The following is a 22149-nucleotide window of genomic DNA, read 5'->3' on the forward strand; positions in this document are numbered from 1 at the left end:
CTTCCTTGGGCTGTCTGATACAATGCTTGACAACTCTTTTGAAGAATAAATTTTTCTTAATACCAGTTTTAAATGTCCACTGGCTTGAGGCTATTTCCTCTTGTCCCATTCCTTGTTATTTTGGAGATGAAACTGATCCCTACCTCACTACATCTTCCTTTCAGGTGTGGAGAGCCTTCTTTTCTCCAGACTACACAACTACACAATCCCAGTTCCTTCAGCAACTCCACATCAAACTTGTGCTCCAAACCCTTCTTCAGCCTTGTTGCTCTTCTCTGGATACATTCCAGCACCTCAATGTCCTTGTAGTGAGGGGCCAGAACTGAATATGGGATTGAGATGGTCCTCACCAGTGCTGAGTACAGGGTTGATCATTGCCCTGTCCTGTTGGCCACACAATTCCTGATACAGGCCAGGGCCATTGGCTTTCTGGGCCAGCTGGGTACACTCTGGCTCATGTTCAAATGGCTTCTGATTAGCACCCCAAGGTCCTTTTCCAACAGGCAGTTTTCCAGGAGCTCTGTCCCCAAACTGTAGCTCTGCATGGCATTGATATGACCCAGAACCCAGGTTCTGTTGAACCTCATACAATTGGACTTGGTGCATCAATCCAGCCTGTCCAGATCCTTCTACAAAGCCTTACTTCCCTGCTATTTATTACCTGACCTTAAATCTTGTTACCCAATATATTTTTCATTGGACCTACTAGTATTGACTTTAGGTCTAAGTATTGTCCCTTTAAGGGACCAGCTCATCTATTACCATGAAATCTAACTATCATAATTTCTATATCAGATGTCCAAAATATTTCTGGTACCTTTTATCATGGGACAAGTGGAAGCTTCGGACAAGCCCTGCCTTAGCCTCAGATTTTGGCAATGGTTTTCATTTAGGGAATCACAGGTTCAAATGATGGCAAATCATATCTTTCTATAAAAAGGATTTTTTTGTTAAACAGATTGGAAGTAACAGATGAAGAATCTTAATCATAATTACTTACTGTACAGTAAGTAGAAGTAAAGAACTACTAATAGAAGAGTATAACATACAACAGTCCACTCTATCAAGGTACCTATATTCAAGCCAGCAAAAGAAATAGCATTGATTTGAAGTCAAATGTAACTTTACACCAAAAGGACAAAGTACACAGAGCCCTTCACCTAATCTTTGGGAGAGTAACCACAAAACATGAATATCAACTTGTGGGGAGCAGACTCTCCAGGCAGATTCAAAAGAGAGCTCCTTTACTGTAAAAACCAGGCCTTTTAAAGCAGTTAGGCCATCATCAGTTACATTCCATCTAAGCACAACAAATGTAATTCAACCAATCACCATAAACCAAAACATGAACACATAATGGTTATATAACTTTTTTTTTCCTACCTCTAATTCAGCTGAGTTACTTCCCACAGTCGTTTTCTGCTTAGCTGAAGTAGCAGGCCTGTGACATGATTTTACAAGGGTAACAAGGCCCTTATTTTGTATGGTTTTACCTATCCACAACACCTACTCATGACAGAGTAAAATGTCTATAAGATTTCTGCTTTGTAAACATTTGATATGACTTTTATAGTTGTAAAGTGAATGGATATCAGTTAGACAAAAATTCAGCTTTTCTTACTAGGTCTCACTTAAATAGTAAGATTTTTATTAGCATTTGGGAGATGCCAGACAAGTGTTAACCCCATGGTGCTAAAATAACTCACTACAAGACAGGTTGTCCTGTTTATCTAAGTCAGGTTAACAAACAACAGATAGACTCTTGTGGGATGGGTGTGATATGCCCTGCTACACCTTTGCAGAAACATTCTACATGCATTACACAGCTATATTTCTACTTGCTGAGTTACATGAGCTAGCATCCATTTGTGTAAAAGCCCGGACTCTACTAACTAAAATTTTTTGCCTGTGAAGTACCTACCTCATTGCCTTCATTATTGCTCTTTCTTTTGTTATTTATAATTTATTTCACCTGGATTATAGATATGAACGTAAATGCAAGGTCACTCAAGTTTCACTGCACTTCTAAGCATGGTTTTTCACTCGACCTAGAGCAATAAACTGAATTCTGCAAATGCACAGTAGTGGATAACATGCTGCTGCTTCTTCAGTATTCTGAGTCAAGTGAACGATCCTTTATTCTTAGGCCAATCAGTTTACAAGAAAATTTAAAAAATTTACTGTATCATAGAATTACAGAAAGGCTAGAATGGGAAGGGACCTTAAAAATTACCTAGTTCCAGCTTCCCCGCCATGGGCAGGGGGGCCATTCACTAGACCAGGTTGTTCAAATTACCATCTAACCTGGACTGGAAGAATTCTAGGGATAGAAAATCCACAGTTTCTCAGGGAAACCTGTCCCAATGCCTCAACACCCTGAGTAAAGAATTTCTTCCTAATATCCAAGCTAAAATTCTCTTTTTTCAGTTTAAAACCATTCCCCTTTCTTCTATCACTATCTGCCCTTGTGATCTTCATGGCCCTCCTATGAACCTGCTCCAAAAAGTCCATGTCTTTCCTATTTTGACAAATCCAGAGCAGGATACAGAACTCCTTATGGGGTCTCATGAGGGCAGAGTAGATGAAGAGAATCATCTCCTCTGACCTGCTGGCCACACTACTTTTGTGATGCAGTTGGCCTTCTGGGATGTAAGCACACATTGGTGTAGCATGTCCAGCTTTTCATCCACCAGAACCCCCAAGTCCTTTTTGGCCTTCATCTCTCTGTGCTAATGTCTAGGATTGCCCTGACTCAAGTGTAAGATTTGTGCTTGGTTCTCATGGGTCCAGTTCACTAGTTTGTCCAGTCTCTCTGGATGGCATCCTCTTCTTCTATTTTGTCAACTGCACCACTCAGCTTGGTGTCATCCATAAATTTGTTGAGGGTGTGCCTGATCTTGCTGTATGTCATTGATAAAAATATCAGGAAGTGTTGGTTAACCAGAATTTATTTTTAAAATGGGAATTGCCTTTTCTTTGTTACACAAAAATGCAAATAAATTTTCCAAATGACTAGTTTCATTAGATATGTAATTTTATCCTATTTTAACCAAATGCAACCAGAAAAACAAAGTGTTGAATATAACAAATAAATTTTTTAAATTAAATAACATTTAAAAAAATATGCTGATGGTGATACTTTAGAACGTATCACAGATCAAATCTGTTACCCTAAGAATGCATTTTTTCCAATGTAAAATAATTCACATGCACAACTCCTATATCACATGGAATAAATTACATTTGCCTGTTATGTTTCAAATGTAATTATTCGAGTTATAATTGTAAAAATTTTTAAGCGTACAAGGTACTGAGACATTCCCTCCAATATGCCCTGATTGGGTAAAGACTTGAAATTTTGTCTGTCTTGTATACAAAAGGAAGGTGATTTTTTTTTTTTGTTGCTCAGAGCCCAGTTCGCTGTGAATTGCTGCTCTAAAAGCATGTCAATAAAACTTTGTGTCAGCATATTGATATAAGTGAAAAATATTTATTTTTTTAAACTGTGTAGCTCATAAAGTATGATTGTTGTTAATTTTTGCTCATCTGTGCAGAGAACAATTGTAGAGTTTTGGTAACCATCATCAATAATCTTCAATACCTTTGCTGGACTCCGTTCTCAGTCTAGCTCCTCCATCCCCTGTCTCTTTCTTTAGACTTTAGTACAGGACCCCCTGGGAATGCTGAGTACCACTTTCTGCCATGAGTAACACCACTAATTTAAGTGCTGATTAACCATAGTAAGAGTTTTGTACTGGCAAACTCTAATTCAGGTTAAGGAAACCATCCTTTTTCAAAAACAGTTAGGCAGACAATGAAAATGCCAACATTTTTCCTATGAATGAACGTGGAAATGTAAAAGAGGATCAAATGGTAAAATCATCACCTCTTAGTAACATAACTCTAATGACTCAACAAGACCATTATTTTATAGCTGAGCTTTTATTACAGGTAGTGGTATTCAAATCTCATATTTTCATTCTTTCTGTGGCTAGCCCTTTATTGTCTAATTTATTTATTTTTGACGTTAAAATATTCACTGTTAATATTAAAATTGTCTTCAAACAGGAATATATGGAAATGTGTGTGTGTGTCTGTGCGTGCGTGTGTTTAATATCACAGCTTTCATTTGACTTTGTTCATCAATAGTAAAAGAAAAAAGAATCAAACTTATGTGTGAATTAATTCTTGTGCATATTTTTGGTATCTAGGAACAAATTTATTGAATGAATCATGCACAAAAATTCACATTTTACAATGCATCTCTATTAGTGCATCAGATATAACTAACATATGTACTTTTTCAATTAAGGACCTACTTTTGTCCTTTCACCAAAAGAATTCTAGCCTGTGAATTGGCAGAATTCACTGAGAGAGCTTTAAACTAGAAGGTGGACGGGGATGCAACTATGAAACAAGCCCAAGGGTGGTGAGCCAGAGCCAGGGGTGAAATCAGCAGCCCAGCTGAGGTGCATGTACACTAATGCACACAGCAGGGGTAACAAACAGGAGGAGCTGGAAGCCACGGTACAGCAGGAAAGCCGTGATGTAGTTGCCATCATGGAAATGTGGTGGGATGACTCGCATGACTGGAGTGCTGCAATGGGTGGCTACATGCTGTTCAGAAGAGACAGGAGAGGGAGAAGAGGTGGAAGTGTATCTCTTTATATTAGGGAGGCTCTGGATGCCATGGAAATTGGGATTAATGATGATAAAGCTGAGCGCCTATGGGTAAGAATCAGGGAAGACCAACAAGCCCAACATCCTGGTGGGAGTTTGTCACAGACCACCCAACCAGGCAGAGGAGGTGGATGACTTTACAAGCAGTTGGAGGATGTTCCAAGATTCCCAGCCCTTGTTCTTGCAGGTGACTTTAACCTGCCAGATATCTGCTGGGTACTCAACACAGCAAAGAGAGGCCATCTAGGTGGTTCTTAGAGGGTATGGAACAGTTCTTCTTGTCACAGCTGGTGAGCAAGCCTACCAGGGGAGAAACAGTGCTAGACCTGCTGTTTGCAAACAGAGAAGGGCTGGTGGGAGATGTGGTGGTTGGAGACCCTCTGGGGCATAGTGACCATGAAATTATAGAGTTTTCATTCTTTGGTGAAACAAGGAGGAGCATCAATAAAGCTTCCACATTGTACTTCCAGAAGGCAGACTTTGGCCTATTTAAGAGATTTATTTGGAGAGTACCTTGGAAGCAGCCCTTAAAAACAAAGGAGTCCTGGAAGGATGAGTGTTTCAAAACAGAAATCTTGAAGGCACAGGAACAGATTCTCCCTGTATGATGAAAGATGAGCCTATATGGAGAATGACCAGCCTGTATGGGCAAGGAGCTCTTGAAGGACCTAAGAAAAAGACAAAGGTGTTTCACCTTTGGGAGGAGGGTCAAATATCTCAGGTAATGCTCAAGGGAGTTGCAAGGTCATGTAGGAAAAAACTTAAGAGAGGCAAAAGCCCAGCTAGAACTCAATCTGGCTTCTTCTGTGAAGGAAAATAATTTTTTTTTTTTTTATTAATACATTGATGGCAAAAGGAAGGGCAAAGACAACTCCATTCTCTCTAAGATGCAGGAGGGAATTTAGTAAATAAAGATGAGGAAAAGGCAGAGGTACTCAACACCTTCCTTGCTTCAATTTTTGGCAGAAAGACAAGTTGCCTTCAGGACAGCTGGTGTCCTGGGGTGGTTGGTGGTATCAGGGAGCAGAACAGCCCCTGTTATCCAGGAGGAGGCAGCCAGAGCCTGCTGAGACACTTAGATACTCATAAATCTATAGGACCAGATGGGATCCATCCCAGGGTGATGAGGGAGCTGGCAGATGAGCTTCCAAAGCCTCTCTCCATCATTTACCATCAGCCCTGGCTCAGTGGAGAGGTCCCAGATGAATGGAAATTGGCCAATGTCACACCTGTCCATAAGAAGGACTGTAAGGAGGATCAGGGAAACTACAGGCCTGTCAGCCTGACCTTGGTGCCTGACAAGATGTAGAATTCAGTTCAGCAAAGGCTGGCACTTACGACTCAACAAATCAAGTTTTGTTCTTGTTCTCATAGATGGGAGGCAGTACTGTGTGGAATCATAAGCACCCACTCTCAGGAAAGTTGAGGGTACTTAGCTCTTTGCCTTTCAAAAATCCTGAAGGGATTCCATCAGCGAGAGTCAAGTTGCTGTATATCAGTGTAATGAGCTGGAGTAAATAAGATTCCTGTCCAAAGCCACTGAAGTAATTGTTAGTATTGAATTTAATTGGATTTGAACTGATGCCCAAGAGAGAAATACACAGAAATATGCTACTTTAAAATATATTTTCCAGCTGTTCATTTTCATTTTATCCTTTGTTCGTATGTCAAAAGTTTAGCCCTTGAACTCTGTATGTTTTTAGAAATGATCTATTATAACTGAATTGGTTGTTTATGGGTAATTTTGCATTTATTTTTACTCTGTCTCAGTGGTCCAAATTGTGTACTTCCCTTGATTTTAGTATTTGGCCCAGTGAGACTGAAAAAGTGACCATGCTTCAGTTTGTTTGTGGTTATCTTTAACTGTGCATGATTGGAAACACTAGCAGATGAGGCATTTTCTGCTTTATTTAATTAAGCAATCAGACATTTCTAAGGTTTTTGATCACAATTTAGATGATAGTAAGGTAGTTTGTAACTGGAATGCTTGTCTAGAGTATTGGTAGACATTAGTGGCTATTTTTAGACTTAATCCTAGGAATAAAGATGGTAGAATTAATGCCAGTTGGCATGTACATGGAAGCAGATCTGAGTTCTACCCTATTCTTTTTACCTCTTTCAGATCCCCTTAGAGGTTTTTATGAATGACCCTGTTTTTTGGGTTTTTTTTTTTCTGGATTACAATGCCTTATAGTCTACTATTAAAGCTTAGATGCATCCAAATCTAACATTATATTTTGTGCAATCTTTCCTGAAAACTGGTATGTATTTTGCAAAATTTGTGTTCTACAGTGGCACTGTAATTCTGCTGCACTACCAACAATTAAAAATCAACAACCCTGCTTTTGGAAAACTGTGTTCCTAAACAGTGCTGGTACTGAGCTTGTGAATTTAGCTGACAGGCTCTATCTTAGGGTATCCTTCTGCCATTTTTAAATTCCAGAAATTCTCCTAACAGGCTTATACAAGGTCAAGACTCTTAAAAGTAGAGCACTCCACAGTCTTTAAAAAACATCAAAACTCTTTTCTATTCACCCTGTTTGTCACAAGAAACAGGTACAAGGGAGTTTTTCAAAGCATTCGTGGATTCAGGTATGAAAAGTGAGTATGACACCTTTACAAATATGTCTATAATTCACAAGTTCTCTAAAGGCTTGGGGTTGTTATACCTGGTTTAATTAGTATAAAGATACAATACAAATGCCACATTTTCTTGTTGAGCTGTTTCTCTTTTGAGAATACAAAATCTGGAAATGTTGAGTGTCTTGTTTACTGGGGTTGAGAGAGAGGAAGAAAAATTCTGCTTGGGGAAGAAAAATTCTGTCTCTACTCTGAGGCATGGAAAATGCAACAGGTAGTGAGAAGTCTGTATCATATAGAAAAATTATGCATCCTTTTACAGATTTTTTTTTACATTTAGATCTGTGTCTAGCATGAATACACATGTCTGTATGAGATACAGCTGGGAATAAGTGTTGAAGTCAAGCTGATGGCATTAAACTGCAAGCAACAGAAACCAAACAGCAGACACACCCTGCTAAAGGTCATTTGTGAGGTCTGTTTTATAGGGCTCCTTTCAAGAGTTTCCGAGATCAATCGAATGAAGAATTTTCCTACTTGCATCTTGACATATTCCCAGTGGTCTACTAACCTGACTTGGTCCCAGACTTCAAGATGATGTCATTCCACCCAATAACTTTGCTGACATTACAGAGCATCTAACACCCAGAGCAGAAGGCAGCACTAGCTTTCCAGACAGTCTAGCTGGCCTGCCATTATTTCCCTCCCTGATCCTGTTGAGCACTCTGAGTGTACTTTTGCAGTATGAAACAAAACAAAACAATTTTCCGTTTGTTTTAGAGTTTCACCTCTTTGAACTCTCCTTCACTGTGGCATTTCAGATGGTTAGGTGCACTGGCTACTGAGTAGCTCCAGCCTGTCCTTTTTGTGTGCCTCAGTGAGAATGATAGGTTCTGTGTGGTACAGCTGCATCAATAAAATCATGCAATAAAAAAACAGAGTTAGCCTTTGTATGCTTTTACTATAAAATACAGTTCTGGATATCAAATTTGGGGTCCAAGAGGTTGTTGCACTCATTTTGTCTCTCAGTTATGAGTAGTCTGTGTTATGTAATCCAAAGCAGAAAACAGAGGGCATTGTCCTCATAGTTCATTCTAATCTCATATTTGCCCTAAAGCTAAGTTTTAAAAAAAATAAAGAATAAATTTAAGAAAAAACCCAAGAAGGATAAATTCAAATACTAGTAGACAGGCTACTCACATAATAGACACATAATAGATATTTAGAGCAAAATGCTCTTGACAGAAACCTCGTGATATATGTGACCCTGTATATATGAGACCTTGCATCTTTTCCTTATTCTGTAGATGCTGCTGGCAGGAGTTCTCAATCACTGTACTTATTTGGAAGAATGAGCTGCATTTTGGCAACTTTGTTCCAGTTTCCAGGAGTTTTCACCTCATCTATTAAAATGTTTGTTGTAGTATCAATCCAAAACAATTTATGTGGCAGAAGTAGCATTCTGTAGATTTCTAATAGATAAAGGATTTTAAAAATAAAGTTTTCTGGGGTTTTTTTTTAGGAAAATTATAACTTTCAGTAAGTTTCTTCCATTTTATTTCTGGTAGAAAATGTTGTTTTATCAAAGTCTGATTTTCAAATAAATTTCAACAACCAACTCCCCCACCCCCCAAACTATCACTTTTGCATTGCTGAAATGCTTCTTATAAAAAAAAAAAAAATGGAAAAATCAATATTTCATTCTGTTATTTGAAGTTAAAATCTGAAATACAGTCTTTCAAATGCATGTAAAAAGATATTTGAACTGGCCTGATTATATACCTAAATATTTTTGAAGCAGATGTTTTAAAAATGATTTGAAATTGCTTTTGAAAATAAAGCTACAGATTTTTCCACGGTTGTGGCATTCCTGTTAGCATGCATATCCATTGTAATACAGATACTACAGAACTCTAGTATGTGAAACTTCTTTGAGAAACCAAGTGAACTCTCTTTTGATATAGGTTAAATAGGCCCTAAATTCAAGTCAGTTTCCAGAACACATAAAGCTCTTCAGACAATACTTTGATAATTCATGGTTTGACTGAGGAATCAAGTAAATCTGGTATGTTTGGCAAGGTGTAATATGTGAAAATTACTAAAACAGAAACATAAAAGTAAAATAAAAATGAAAAGTGTACATATAGATTTGGTTCAGAAATTACCACTGCAGTCCACTCAAAGCTCAACCTGATGAATTATGGACACCTATGCAGTTGTATGTCTTACAGATGTAGAATCTGCAGGACATATTTCACAGCATAATTCAGGTGTCTGTTATATTGTGACATGATAATCAAAGTGCTCTTCAGTGTGAAGAAACTGAGTCTAAAAAACCCCCAAGAACTGAATATTTAGCAGGTCTTAAAAGATCTGCCTTTCCAGAGCCAACTGTCTATGTGGTACTGCACTTACAATATACTGTTCCTCTGTTGGCTTGGTCTTGAGACACAATTTGAAGAAAAGGAAAAAGTATCTTGCTGATCATTTTAAGGAATATGCTAAACTTCAAAACTGTATAGATAGGCTCATAAACTGCATGGTTCATTATGGGGTACATGTATATGCACATGTATGAGGGTGTGGGTCCCCTTGCTGGCATCCAGTAACCAGCTAAGCAGATAGATGTGGGTTCTTTAGTGTGTATTAGCTAGCAGTGATACCTTCCATGTAAAAATACATGTATGCATCAGTATACTGCTATTAACATTGCAGATGATAATTTCAGCATTAAAAGATGTCTAGAAAAATTTAATGGATAGCTTTTTTCTGTGCTTTTGTGTGCAGCATTATGAGAAAATCCTGAACTGTTCTTTCACAGATTAGGGATCTCCACATGACCTCTCACTTAATCACTAGCTGTCTTTGTTTTTCCTCCCCACTATTGCACTGGAGTCATCCCTCATTTCTGTGAAGGAGTCTTTTGGTTCCAGACAGACTTTGTTATGGCACTCTTCACAGATAGTATTTTAATGCTCTGTAGTTATTCCTTTCTTTGCACAATGATTCATAAAAGTAAGGCAGTAGTAATATCTCCCAGTGAGAAATAGCAGTTGAGTCAGAAAATTATTCTGTGGAAAATTATTCAATAATTCTGACTGTCTAAATAAAATGTGAAGAACCTTAGTCCTTACAACTGTTGTGGCATTCCTCCTTGTATATTCAAGAACAAGTTCAGTTGAAATACGACAGCATATCACTTCTTAAAATAATTGTGCAAGCATCAAGGAGATGTTGGATAATTATTGACTACTTGTAAAATGTTTTATTTGCATTTTAATTCCATGAAAATATAAATAGGAAATACAGTGCTCCAGGTCATCATTATTGCTTTAACCATGAACATATGCTTTCTTTTCCTTTCTTTATTTATGAAACAGGCTTTCAGCTTCTGCTAATAATTGCTGTTCTAGTTTTCTATTATACACAACCAATATTTATTTGTGTTTACCACTAAACCATGTACCCAAGTGCCAGATTCACACACCATTTGAACACTTCCAGGAACAGTGATTTCACCACTCTACTGTGCAGCTTATTTCAATGCCCCGTTTCAGGAAGGACATTTTTCTTAACATCCATTCTAAACCTCCCTTGGTGTAACTAGAGGCCATTTCTTCTCATCCTGACACTTGCTTCCTGGGAGAAGGCACTGACCCCTACCTAGATACAACCTCCTTTCAGGTAGCAATAAGGTCCTCCCTGAGCATTCTTTTCTCCATGTCCCTGACATTAAGATGCTTAGGGTCCATCAATAATGCAGAACTGTCATTTGAACATCTGTGTAAGGCTCACCTTAGTAAGGAACTGTCATGTGCAATGCTAGAAATGAATGCAAAAGTTTGCTTTTACATTTCATCAGACACTGGGTAACAAAAGAATTGTTAGGTCTCAGGCCTGGAGTTCAAAACCAAAGATTAAGAGTGAAGTTCACTTTAGTGATTCAAACCATTCCCTTTATTTTTTTTCCAGCAAAGATTTTACCTATCCCAGCTTATTTATTCACATTTTTTTCCTTGTCTCTGCTTCACTTCTATTTCTGATTTCTGTCCAGCTGTTTTTCAATCTACACAGTCTCAAACTCCATTACTTTTCCAGTGAAGTGCCTGTCTTCTTCCTCATCAACTCCTAGTTTCATGTCCCTGACAGCAGTCCCTGTGTTTTACATAAAACCCCAGAAGAATGTGTAATTAGAGTTTTCTTCCAGTCTTTGATTTCCCTTTCACTTTTAGTGATTTGCAGAGTTCTGTTTCCCCTTTTCTTGAATTCCGTCAAAAATTGGTTTTGATCCCTCCCCACTCCTGGTTTCTTCTATTCCTGACAAGTGCACCTTTTGCTCAAACAATGCCTGCAAAAACTGCTTCTGGCTCCTGGTTCCTGGTTACTTGAATTACAAAAGAACAACAAGGTTATGTTTGAGCAACACTGAGCAACACCTAGCCAGAGGTAAAAACACTCCAGAAATACAACTGCAAGTACAGATTGTGAGAAGATCAGTATAAAAGTCATCCTACGGCTAAAGCTCAGCATGGAAAATTTGAGTTTAAAAGATTTAAGTTTTACAACTGAAAGCTCAGTCTTATGTACAGAATACCAGACATTTCTAGCATATAATACTAATATTTTATGTATGTGTTTTTCCACATGCAAATGGAACCTCTCTAACGTGCTCAGTTATTGCTCCTGATAAAACCAGCTCATGTATAACCTTCTATTACCTTCTATTAGCAAAGCATGCTTAGACAACTGCTAAGCAACTGCTAACTCATCAGTATGTTCAGTACTTCCACTGTTTTCAAGTACTTTTTATTTTAACCTTCTGATCATTACTCTTAATCAACATGAACAGTCAATTGGCAGTGCAAATATTGTAAATCATTCATGTGTCAGGGTTCTTCAGAATATCTTCTGTCTAAATATTTGCATAACATACCATACTTTAATCCTTTTACACCAAATAGAGCAACTTTAAATGAGAGCAAGCTAAAAATGCTATACCTTGAGCATTTTGTAGGGAGGAGAGGAGGTGGGAAAAGTGCTAAATCTAATAAACAAAACTAAGCATTTTAGTTACTGATATAAATTAGGACAGAAGAATCAGCTTCTTCACACATGTACAGAGAATTCGAGACATTTCTGTAGAGAAGATCTTACGTGGTGTTTTGGTGATTAAAACAAATGGAGGCTAAAACAGCTGGAGACTTGGGAAGCTATAGGGAGCTACCTACATGACCCTAGAAGTGTAGAGAAAACTCAGGTAAGTGTAGGAAGATGGATAAAATGGACAAAAAAGATATATGATTGATAGTTCTCTTTACTTAATTGTACTTGGTATCTCTTGAATTATTTTCAGAGCATGTTATATGTTAGTTTATTCTTTTGATAAATCATCTTTTGCTAAATCTCTAACCCATGAGGCTGGGCACATGTGTCAATGGAAGATTTTCCATGAAGTTCACTGTGTAATGCTTTGGACATGTTTCTAGAATTCGAATAATCCCTATTGCCATTAATCTCCTCAGTATCTCTGTCTGCCTTTTATCCTCCCTCATCAATGAGTTTTGATTTTTATTAGTCTCTTGTTTTGCAAAACAATAGTTATAGGTCTTGTTGTTTGCAGGATCAAGTTTTAATGCATAAGTTCTGAAAGATGAAACAAGCAGCAGTGACAAGTGACAAAATAAGCAAGAAAAAACAGGTATTTGTAAGATATTTTAAAAGTATCTCTGTATCCTCCTAATCCCTAATTAAAAAATGAAATAGCAATATAGATTATAGAAAAGATTGATTATTGAATATAGAATATAGATTGTTTTCATTTACAAAAAGTTTATAAATCTCTATTGAGCACCTATTTAGGTTCTAATCAAACATGCAATCTAATTTACTGCCCAGGATATCATGAGACACCTTCAGTAGCTGGAATTGTCCCTGCTATATAAATCAATGTAATTTCAGTTCTACTTGCTGATAGAGTTAAATTTTTAGAAGTGAAGTACACATACCAGTGAGAACTCAGTTTATACAGCTATTCATGGGATCTTTCCCTGGTATTTCTTAATGTCTTAACACTACTTAGATAGAGGTGCTGAAATTAGGTTTACTGAAATTGATAGCATTTCATGAAAGTAAAGCCCTGCTGGTTTTCCAGTTTCTGCAGTGAAGAAACTAAAAGTGAAATTTCTCTCTATATTTCATTTCAGACTGTATTCAAGTAAGTCTGACATCCATCCTGTTCACAAACTTTTGTCAAGAGACACAAAGTATTTAATTATTTATTGATTGATTAATTGCTCGATTATATGTGGTCCTTAAAATCCAAATTCATGTAATAGCATAACTGGATTAAATTGCTTTTGTGAAACACAATGAGAGGTACAAATACATAGTACTTAAATACGTGGTTTTGTGGAAGTTGGGCTGACAGAAGTTGAGTTGGAAGTTTGCTTAAGTGATACCTCAGTCAGTGAAAATCACCAGGGCTTTCCATTCAAATATGCTTAAAAATAGGATTTTCAATTACTGCACACTAAAGAAGATTGAGTCAGGATAATTTTCATTCAGAAACTTTAAAGTGTTATTTTCCATTTATAAATATACAGACCTTCTGAACCTCAGCTACAGAAAAAAACAGATTAGCTTTAAATATATTAATAGCTTATTCTGCTTCCATAATCCATGCTAACAGTTTTCTCTTCCACATCCTCTCTTTCTGTTGACTACTGATTCCCACCTTTCCTACAGCAAGGCTTGGAAAAGCATGAACAGGTTGTTTGGTTTAAGGACGTCTCTCAATGAGCAAAGCACTGTTCACACTGGGATCCCTATATCTCAAAAAGTTAAAATTTAATTACAGTGCTCTGGAGAGATATGCACAGCAAAAGACAAAAAAGGTAAGATTGTGTGATACAAAGAAAATAGGAAATAATACATTAATATATTGGATTAACAAGCAGAAAATATACTTCCTAAAAAGAGTTTCATCACAGATTTTCCAAAGCAAAATATCTCATCTAAGAAAGTGGAAGCTAGGCACTATCCTTATACACAGTTAGTAGCTTTCTCTTTGTTCCTTTTTATATGCTTGACTTCATATTTATTTTAAAATACAGGAAGGCCTTTTTTGACTTTGTAGTTTATTCAGTGAAGGATGTATTTTTAACCATGCCCCTGTGTAAAAATTTGCAGGGATTTTCTACTGGCATTTGACCATTGGTAGGCAGGAGGGCAGGGTAGCAGATCATTGGCAGTAGGAGGGTAACCCCACTGTTATTGTTGTAAGGAGATCACCAGGATAGAACTTGGCTTTTCTGTTGTGTTCCAGCCCACTTGTAAACTTGAGAGACTGAGAAGACAATGAACAAATCTCCTAGTAAGCCTCAGAAGAAAACATTGGAAGAAATGCTGTGAAAACACACAATTTGTGTAGAGGTACTGCCACTCTCAGGAAATGCTGACAAAACATAATGTTCTACCAAGATGAGAGATTTTGAGGGCAGGGGTTATTCTGCATAAATCTTCAGAAAAACACCCCATCAAATAGGGTCCCCATTTTTCACTTCTTGCAGTAGATTAGACTCAGATGAGAATATTGCACTTCAGTTGCCCCTCCCCTATAGCAATTACTTTTTGTGACATAAATAGATTTTATTTTCCACATTCATTCAGTTCTTGATTGATTTTCCAGCTGTGCCTGAAACCCAAGAAATTCGACAGAAAGGAAAAAGCACAATCAATATCTACTTTATTTTCTAGATATGTGGTAGAACTCATCTTTCTTCGAATGTTCCATTATGCAGCTTTGGCAGACTTTCTTGGTCTTTTGACCTTGACAAAAGTCAAACCATTGGCCTCCCTTGGCTAAGTTTGCAATGCACATACTGAAATACGTATATCTTGACAAAAGTGGTGTTGAACTTTATGAAACAAACAACAAACCAATGAGCACAGAAACATAACAATCACACTATTAAATTGCAATACAGCATTATCTTACAACTCTGTAAAACTGCAGGATTTGAGCATTTGTGCCTTATATATCTTGAAAAAAATCTTTTACAATCATAATACTTCGACCTTTTTATGTTTTGTTAGCATTCAGTCTTAATGTCTATTGTTTACAGCAACAGCATTCAGTAAGGGAAATGCAAAGTGAACATATAAATAGCAAGGAGAAATATAAAAGCTGTGCTTTGTAAATCTAATAATATTTCATTTTTGAAAGGTATCTACAATTGTTTAGCTCAGTGCCTTATTCCCCTGAAGGCAATTTCTAGCAAGGTAATTAATTCAACTGAATCATTTAAGGTTAAAATGTACAAAATAACTGTTTACTGATTATTCTTTGCTAAATATCTTTAATTTTTTTTTTCTTTTTGCCTGGTAAAGGGAAAGCATAAATCATTACTTTATATGGTGTAAACTTATTTGATCCTCAACTAGAGCTTTAGTGTCTGTAGTCCCATGATCTCATCCAAATATCATTTTGATTGTCATCATGCTATACAGGGTCTGCTTTGCCATCTCTGCCTTTATTGGATATAGAACAGGAATGCATGCAATGTGAGTTTTGGGCAGCACTGATATGAGAACAGAGATTCAGATCACCTGCAGCCATTTTGGAGATGTGCACTAATGGGCAGTCTGAGACAGAAATGGAAAGCATCTTGCTGTAGTTTGTGAACAGAATGTCACAGATGGAATGAAAACTTAAAAAGTCCACATTTCCAGGCTCTGACTTGTTCCTGCAGACTGCATCTCCTTAGATGGAATTGTAGATTGCTGTGGAAAAGCTTGCAAAGTAGGGTAAGAAATGAGACTGAGAGGGAAAAATGTCAGATATTTTCCCGATGCTGAGCAGAAGTAATAATGCAAGACTAATCTGCAATGTTGACATTCAGAATTTTTGGGGCCTCTATGTTGATTTTAAGCAGATATCTTGCTCTTTTTGTTATCATACAGAATAGACAAATGAACAAATAAAACATTATTTCTATCTATCCAGTCTTTTGCATTCTTTGTTGTGTGCTGTGCTGTCACTGGTTTAAGAGGGGACTCCTCCACAATGTTTTTTCTTACCAGATGTGTGTGCCCCTACAAATGGAAAAGGCAATAGGTTGAATTTCCATTCCTTTCTGCTCCAAGTAAAAAAATCCATGGGTATTTTTTTTTTTTTTTAATTTGAAATCAGAATCACTATGCAAATAAACTGAGCTACACTGTTGGAAATGTTAGTCTGTGTTTTTGAAGTTTCATACCAACAATGCTGATGACAATATGAGATACCAGCATGTAAACACAGGGGGAAAAGCCTGTAAAACTGCTTAGTGATATAAATGTCTTCTGTGTTTATTGCTATGCCCCACTCATTTTTATCTTCCTAGTTTAATAATAAACACCAAAAAAATAATTATTGTCTACAAAAAAGTCTAAGGGCAGCACACATGCAATGACTACATCTGTCTGAGCTAAGTATTTACCAAGGTGCTACAAACTGTCATATGTTCTCAAGGAGGACAGTAACCAAAAATTAGTTTCCTAACGACTGGCAGAGTGTTCTGTCTGGAATTTAAGATAAAATATGACAAAGCTTCCTGCTTTGGCTACCTTATGGGTAGAGATTGGCTACCTTGATGTAGAGATTAGGCTACAGAAGACAGTCCAGGATACTTTTTGACTCAGCTCCTCTCTGGAGCATTTTCTCTGCCTGATGTGGACATCAACTTGCTCAGCATTCTTCTCCCTTTTAGATCTCTAATTTTTCCCATGATGTTTTGTATCTAAGTTGAAATTTTTTAGAAGACTAAAATTAGGCTCACTTTTTCCAGGTCTAAGTCTTTTTAAATCTCACGCTATTTTTAGTAGATTAAATTCTTTTACTTCAGCAAAGACAAAACCCTTATCCTGGCTCTTTTCTATCTACTGAAATCTAGTCTACAGTAGGAAAAGCCTGAAACAGCTTCCTATCAAATACTTGGTCTTGGTGAGGATAATAGCTACATGTGCTTACACCTAATATTTCAGCAATCCACCATCTCTTTGGCAACATTATATAAACCAGTGTGATGGTGCACATTTTATTACATTTACCTTCCCTCATTCTCTATTGCTTTTGTCATCTGTCATGGATTGACACTAGTCAGATACCAGGCACCCATGAAATCTCACTCACTCCTCTTTGCAGCTGGACAGAGGAGAGAAAATTTAACAAAGAGTTCATGAGTTAAGAATCCAAAAAGAGATCATTCATTAAATATTATCATTTGCAAAATATATCCTAATTAGAGATATAAAGTTAATTTATTGCTAACAAAATCAGAGGAGGATAATGAGAAGAAAAGTAGGACCTCAAAAACACCTTCCCCACACCCATCCCTCCAGCACTTCCTCCTGCCTCAGCAGCACAAGGAGACAGGGAATGAGGGTTATGGTCAGTTCAGAGCCTGTGGCTTTGTCCAACTGCTGAGGGAGTAGAGTTGTTTTCCCTGGTACACCATGGGATCCCTCCCATGGGAGACAATTCTCCATTAACTTCTCTGACATGACTCCATCTCAGGAGCAGCAGCACTCTGTGACCTGCTGCAATATGAGTCCATCCCATGGGCAGCAGCCCTCCCCCAGCTGCTGCAGGGTGGGTCACTCTTCCACAGGGTGCAGTCCCCGAAGGACAGGCTGCTCCAGCCTGGGAGCAGGGACCTCTCTCCATGGGTCTTCCACAGGGTCACAACCTCCTCTCAGGCATCCATCTGTACCAACATGGGGCTCCTCCATGGCTGCAGGTGATCTCTGCAGCCCCTTGGTTCTCCATGGGCTGCAGGGCACAGCTGCTTCTCCAGGGTCTGCACCACAGGTGCTGGGGAAATCTCAGCTCCTGTGCCTGGAGCACCTCCTCCTCTTCCTTCTCCACCAACCTCAGTGTCTGCAGAGTTGTTCTTCTCATGTGTTCTCACTCTGCTCTTCTCTGGCCACATTTACAACTGCAACCCAACCTTTGTTTTGACTTCTTAAATCTGTTATCACAGAGGCATTGAGACCATTTCTAATTGGCCCAGCTTTGGCCAGTGGCATGTCCTTTCTTGGAGCCTCCAGGAATTGGCTCTGCTGGATATTAAGGAAGATTCTAGAAGCTTCTCACAAAAGCCACCTTCGTGACACCCCTTCTACAGAACAACAAGTCATGGAACCCAATACCTTGTTGTAACACACTGATAACCACTTGCTCTCATTTGGAATATTTGTCTTGGTACTTCAGAGGTATAGACAGACCTGTTAGAAATTAAAATGTGTGATTTTAGTTTCTAACAGGATTAGTTTCTAAAACCCTCCATGGAAGTTGGAAAGAACTAGGCTCTGCCTCATCACTGCAGTTTTCCATACTAGATCTTTGCTTGTGTGATGTTAAATTGAAGAGACTGCACTCATTGAATTATTATATTTTGGTTTATGCATGCTCATTTCAGGTCCTGAAGCAAAATTGCTGAGTTTTAACCCAGAATGGTTGCAGTAATTTTTGTGATAACATGGTACCCATCACCCAGATACACTTCTATACAACAAGATCAATACAGTGCTAACCAGATACGAATTTAATATAGAACAATGCAGATTTAATTTGAGAAGGTGACAAATTTCAAGTTGATTGTTATTTTATCTGAACTGAATCCCCAAAGAAACAAAATATTTATTGTCTTGTCTGAAAGAAATAATAAAAGAAGAAAACATACAACAGTCACTAAAATAACATTTTTATTGCACTTTTAAAGGGCTTGAGACCTTGATTAAACAACAGCTGTAAGGAGACTAAAAACTTTCTAATTCCTGAAGCACCAATAGATTTTATCACACTCAGATATACACAAGATCACTTGTTTTAAAGTTGAACTCCTTCACTGCGATAATGATTTATGGCTGAGTGTTATCAAGACTCAACAATTTTAATTTTTTTCATACTGTTTTCCTTGAGAGATCACAGTTCTGAAGCCTAAGTGTTTTAGGCTTCCCTAGTGGGTTTGCTCCTTTGTGTTCTTATAGCACAGTAACTCAAAACCATCTGACCTTGCTCCCACATGGGTTGCACAATTCACTTTTGCATTGTTTATTTTTCATCCCTCTGCTCAGATATTACAGGCTTCACAGATAAAACTAAGAACACATCTACACCATATATGTGGCCAGAAAACTTAAATTCTTTACTGGTGTCTAATGGGGCAGGGGGGTGTTATCTGTTCCAGAAGCACTTGTTTCACAGATTGGGAAATTAGGAAAAAAGTTTTTGTCAACAGTGCCTAACTGATACAAGGTATTTGCAGTATATTTATAAATCATTCTACTAAATACATTTTTGACAAAGAACTGGGGTTTATTTTTTTCCCAAATAAATACATTTAATTTTGTATTATAGTGTTCTTCAATCCTTTCACCTGTGGCAACCTGTCTTATACATTCTACCTTTCCTCCTAGTATGACAGAAAAAAAAAAGTCCTCCTGACATCCCAGATTATTATTGCAAACAAAGGAAAATACATTCAAATCCATGGCATGAGGTGCTATATATAGTAATTGAATTTTATACATATTACCTTAAGGAAAAGAAATGTTATAATACAGCATGCTTAAATAGTGCTTTAGTTAAAACCTTCCCCAGCAAGAGATGGTGTTCAAATAAAGTGCATGCTTTATTGCATATACATTATTATATTTATCATACTTCAGTGTGTGTGCCGTGCTGTGCTTTGCTGGGCTGTTTTAGGGGGCTAACCACTGAAGGATCATTGTAATTTCAAGTATTTGATGTGCAGTGTGTAAAATGCTCTCCAGCTTCACATCTTTTTTTCACCCCACTATTATTCAGTTCCCTGACAAAACGGGCACTGTATTCTATATTTAATGTCATACATCATATCAAGCTGAAATTTTCCTTCTCAAAAAATCCATGCAAAAGCATGGTGAACACTGCAAACACTTAAAAGTGATCTGGTCTCAGATTTTCTAAAGAAGCAAACTGGGAAAGGATGCTTTCTAAAAATTATTTTTATAAGTTGGAGTCATACTGATTCCCTAGAGACTGCATGTCGTACATTGCAAGCAATCTGTTTTATTTCCCTTCTGGGTTGAATAATTGACTAGTAAAGTAACCTGTAATTATGACAATAATAATAAAAATAAAATATTAAAAAGTTTTCCATAATTCTAATCCAGCACATTCATTTTTGAACTGCTAATATAATGTATAATTGGATACCCATTCTGTTGAGATAACTTTCTTGGAGAGTAATCTTATTACAACAACTGAGTGTTTCATGACATTGAAAACTCTTTCAAGTACACAATGGGGATTTGTGTTTAATATCCATATGTTTGAAGGTGCTGACCAGTAAAAATTTACTGGGTAGACTAAAGCTTATAGAAGTTTCTTTAAATCACACAGTAGATAAGATATACCATCCTTGTGTTGTGGAATTCCTCAGTCTGGGGCCACCTTCTCAGCTGGCTTCAAGTGCCACAGCTCTGCTGTTCTTCTTCTACCATTCCAAAAATTGATTTGAAGCTTTTTGGTATCCAGCAGAAAACAGAAGATTTCTCTGGATAAGATTTAGAAGCAGATTTTTAGCCTAAGTAAACCCATGATTGCTCATCCAGAACTACCACCTCAGGGTGGATAAATAAACCCTTAGTAACTAAGATACAAACTCTGTTATACAGACAGAGGTAAGCAATGTTGCATTTCACGATTATGGAACATTACAAATTCAAACTGCTATCCCTGCCCCACTAAATAAAGTTCCTTATAAGGATCAGTAAAGTAAGTCAACACACGCACACATATCTGTGTACAAAAATTTTAATAGATGTTTTTAGTTCAGCTTATGATATTTTAAGACCATAAGGTTTTAAATAAGCTTTGGGTTTTGCAGAAAATTATATTCTCTTCTCAGCCATCTCAAGTGCTTGTTTCTAAAGCCAGGAGGTTTGTCTTCTGTGCTCCACATTTTGATCTCAGAGCAAAAGTTTGATATGACAATTTGTAGCAATTGGTTATTATTCACCAGAGACTCCACTTCTGAATCTCACAAAAAATGTCTCTATTCAGTTGCATCTTAAGTTTTTATCAGACTCTGGAAGGAAAACTGAGCTGTAATTTAGTAAAGTACTGAGCACATGGATAATTTATAGTCATTCTTCGTCCCAGCAAAGTATGAGTTTAGGAATGGCTCAGTGCTTAAAAGTACATGTTATTGAACTTAAATCAATACGAATTACTTAACAATATACCAAGCATTGTTCCACTACTTATTTTATGCAGCCTTGTTGCCCTTCTTTTCAGTGAGGAAACTGCAAGGTCAGAAAAAATTTAGTTTATCCTATTCCAGTGTTCAGAGCTAGAAGTTTATGATTTGTAGTTCATAAGAAATTGGACAGACACCCAGTGCTGACCTGCTATTACCCTAAATGCTACTGATAAAGGGTAAGGCATCTGCTTTTTGACTTCTAGCCCCATGTCTGTGTTGCATGATACAAATATGGTGGAGACTTCTGGTTGCTGCAAAATTGCAATGTGCTATTTTGAGAAACACACAAAGTAAACCGACATGTTGGGCAAAATATATTTTTATGACAAAAATCCAGAGTATTGTGTGCATGACTAGGCCAAATATATTAGTTTATATCGGTTATTTTCATCACAGCACAAGTTGTAAACCAATATATTATTCCTGAGCATGAAACACATGTTGCTAGAGAAGCAGACACAATAATTTTTCTCTATATTGTAAAAGATAACTTGAACTTCCAATAAATAAGATGTCCAATATAACTTCCAATATAATAAGATATCAATGCCTTGAATGCAACATCACAGAGATTATTGCCTGGCCATTTGGAGCTATCTCA

This window comes from Erithacus rubecula (assembly GCF_903797595.1).
Source record: "Erithacus rubecula genome assembly, chromosome: 3".
In the NCBI taxonomy this organism is placed as follows: domain Eukaryota; kingdom Metazoa; phylum Chordata; class Aves; order Passeriformes; family Muscicapidae; genus Erithacus; species Erithacus rubecula.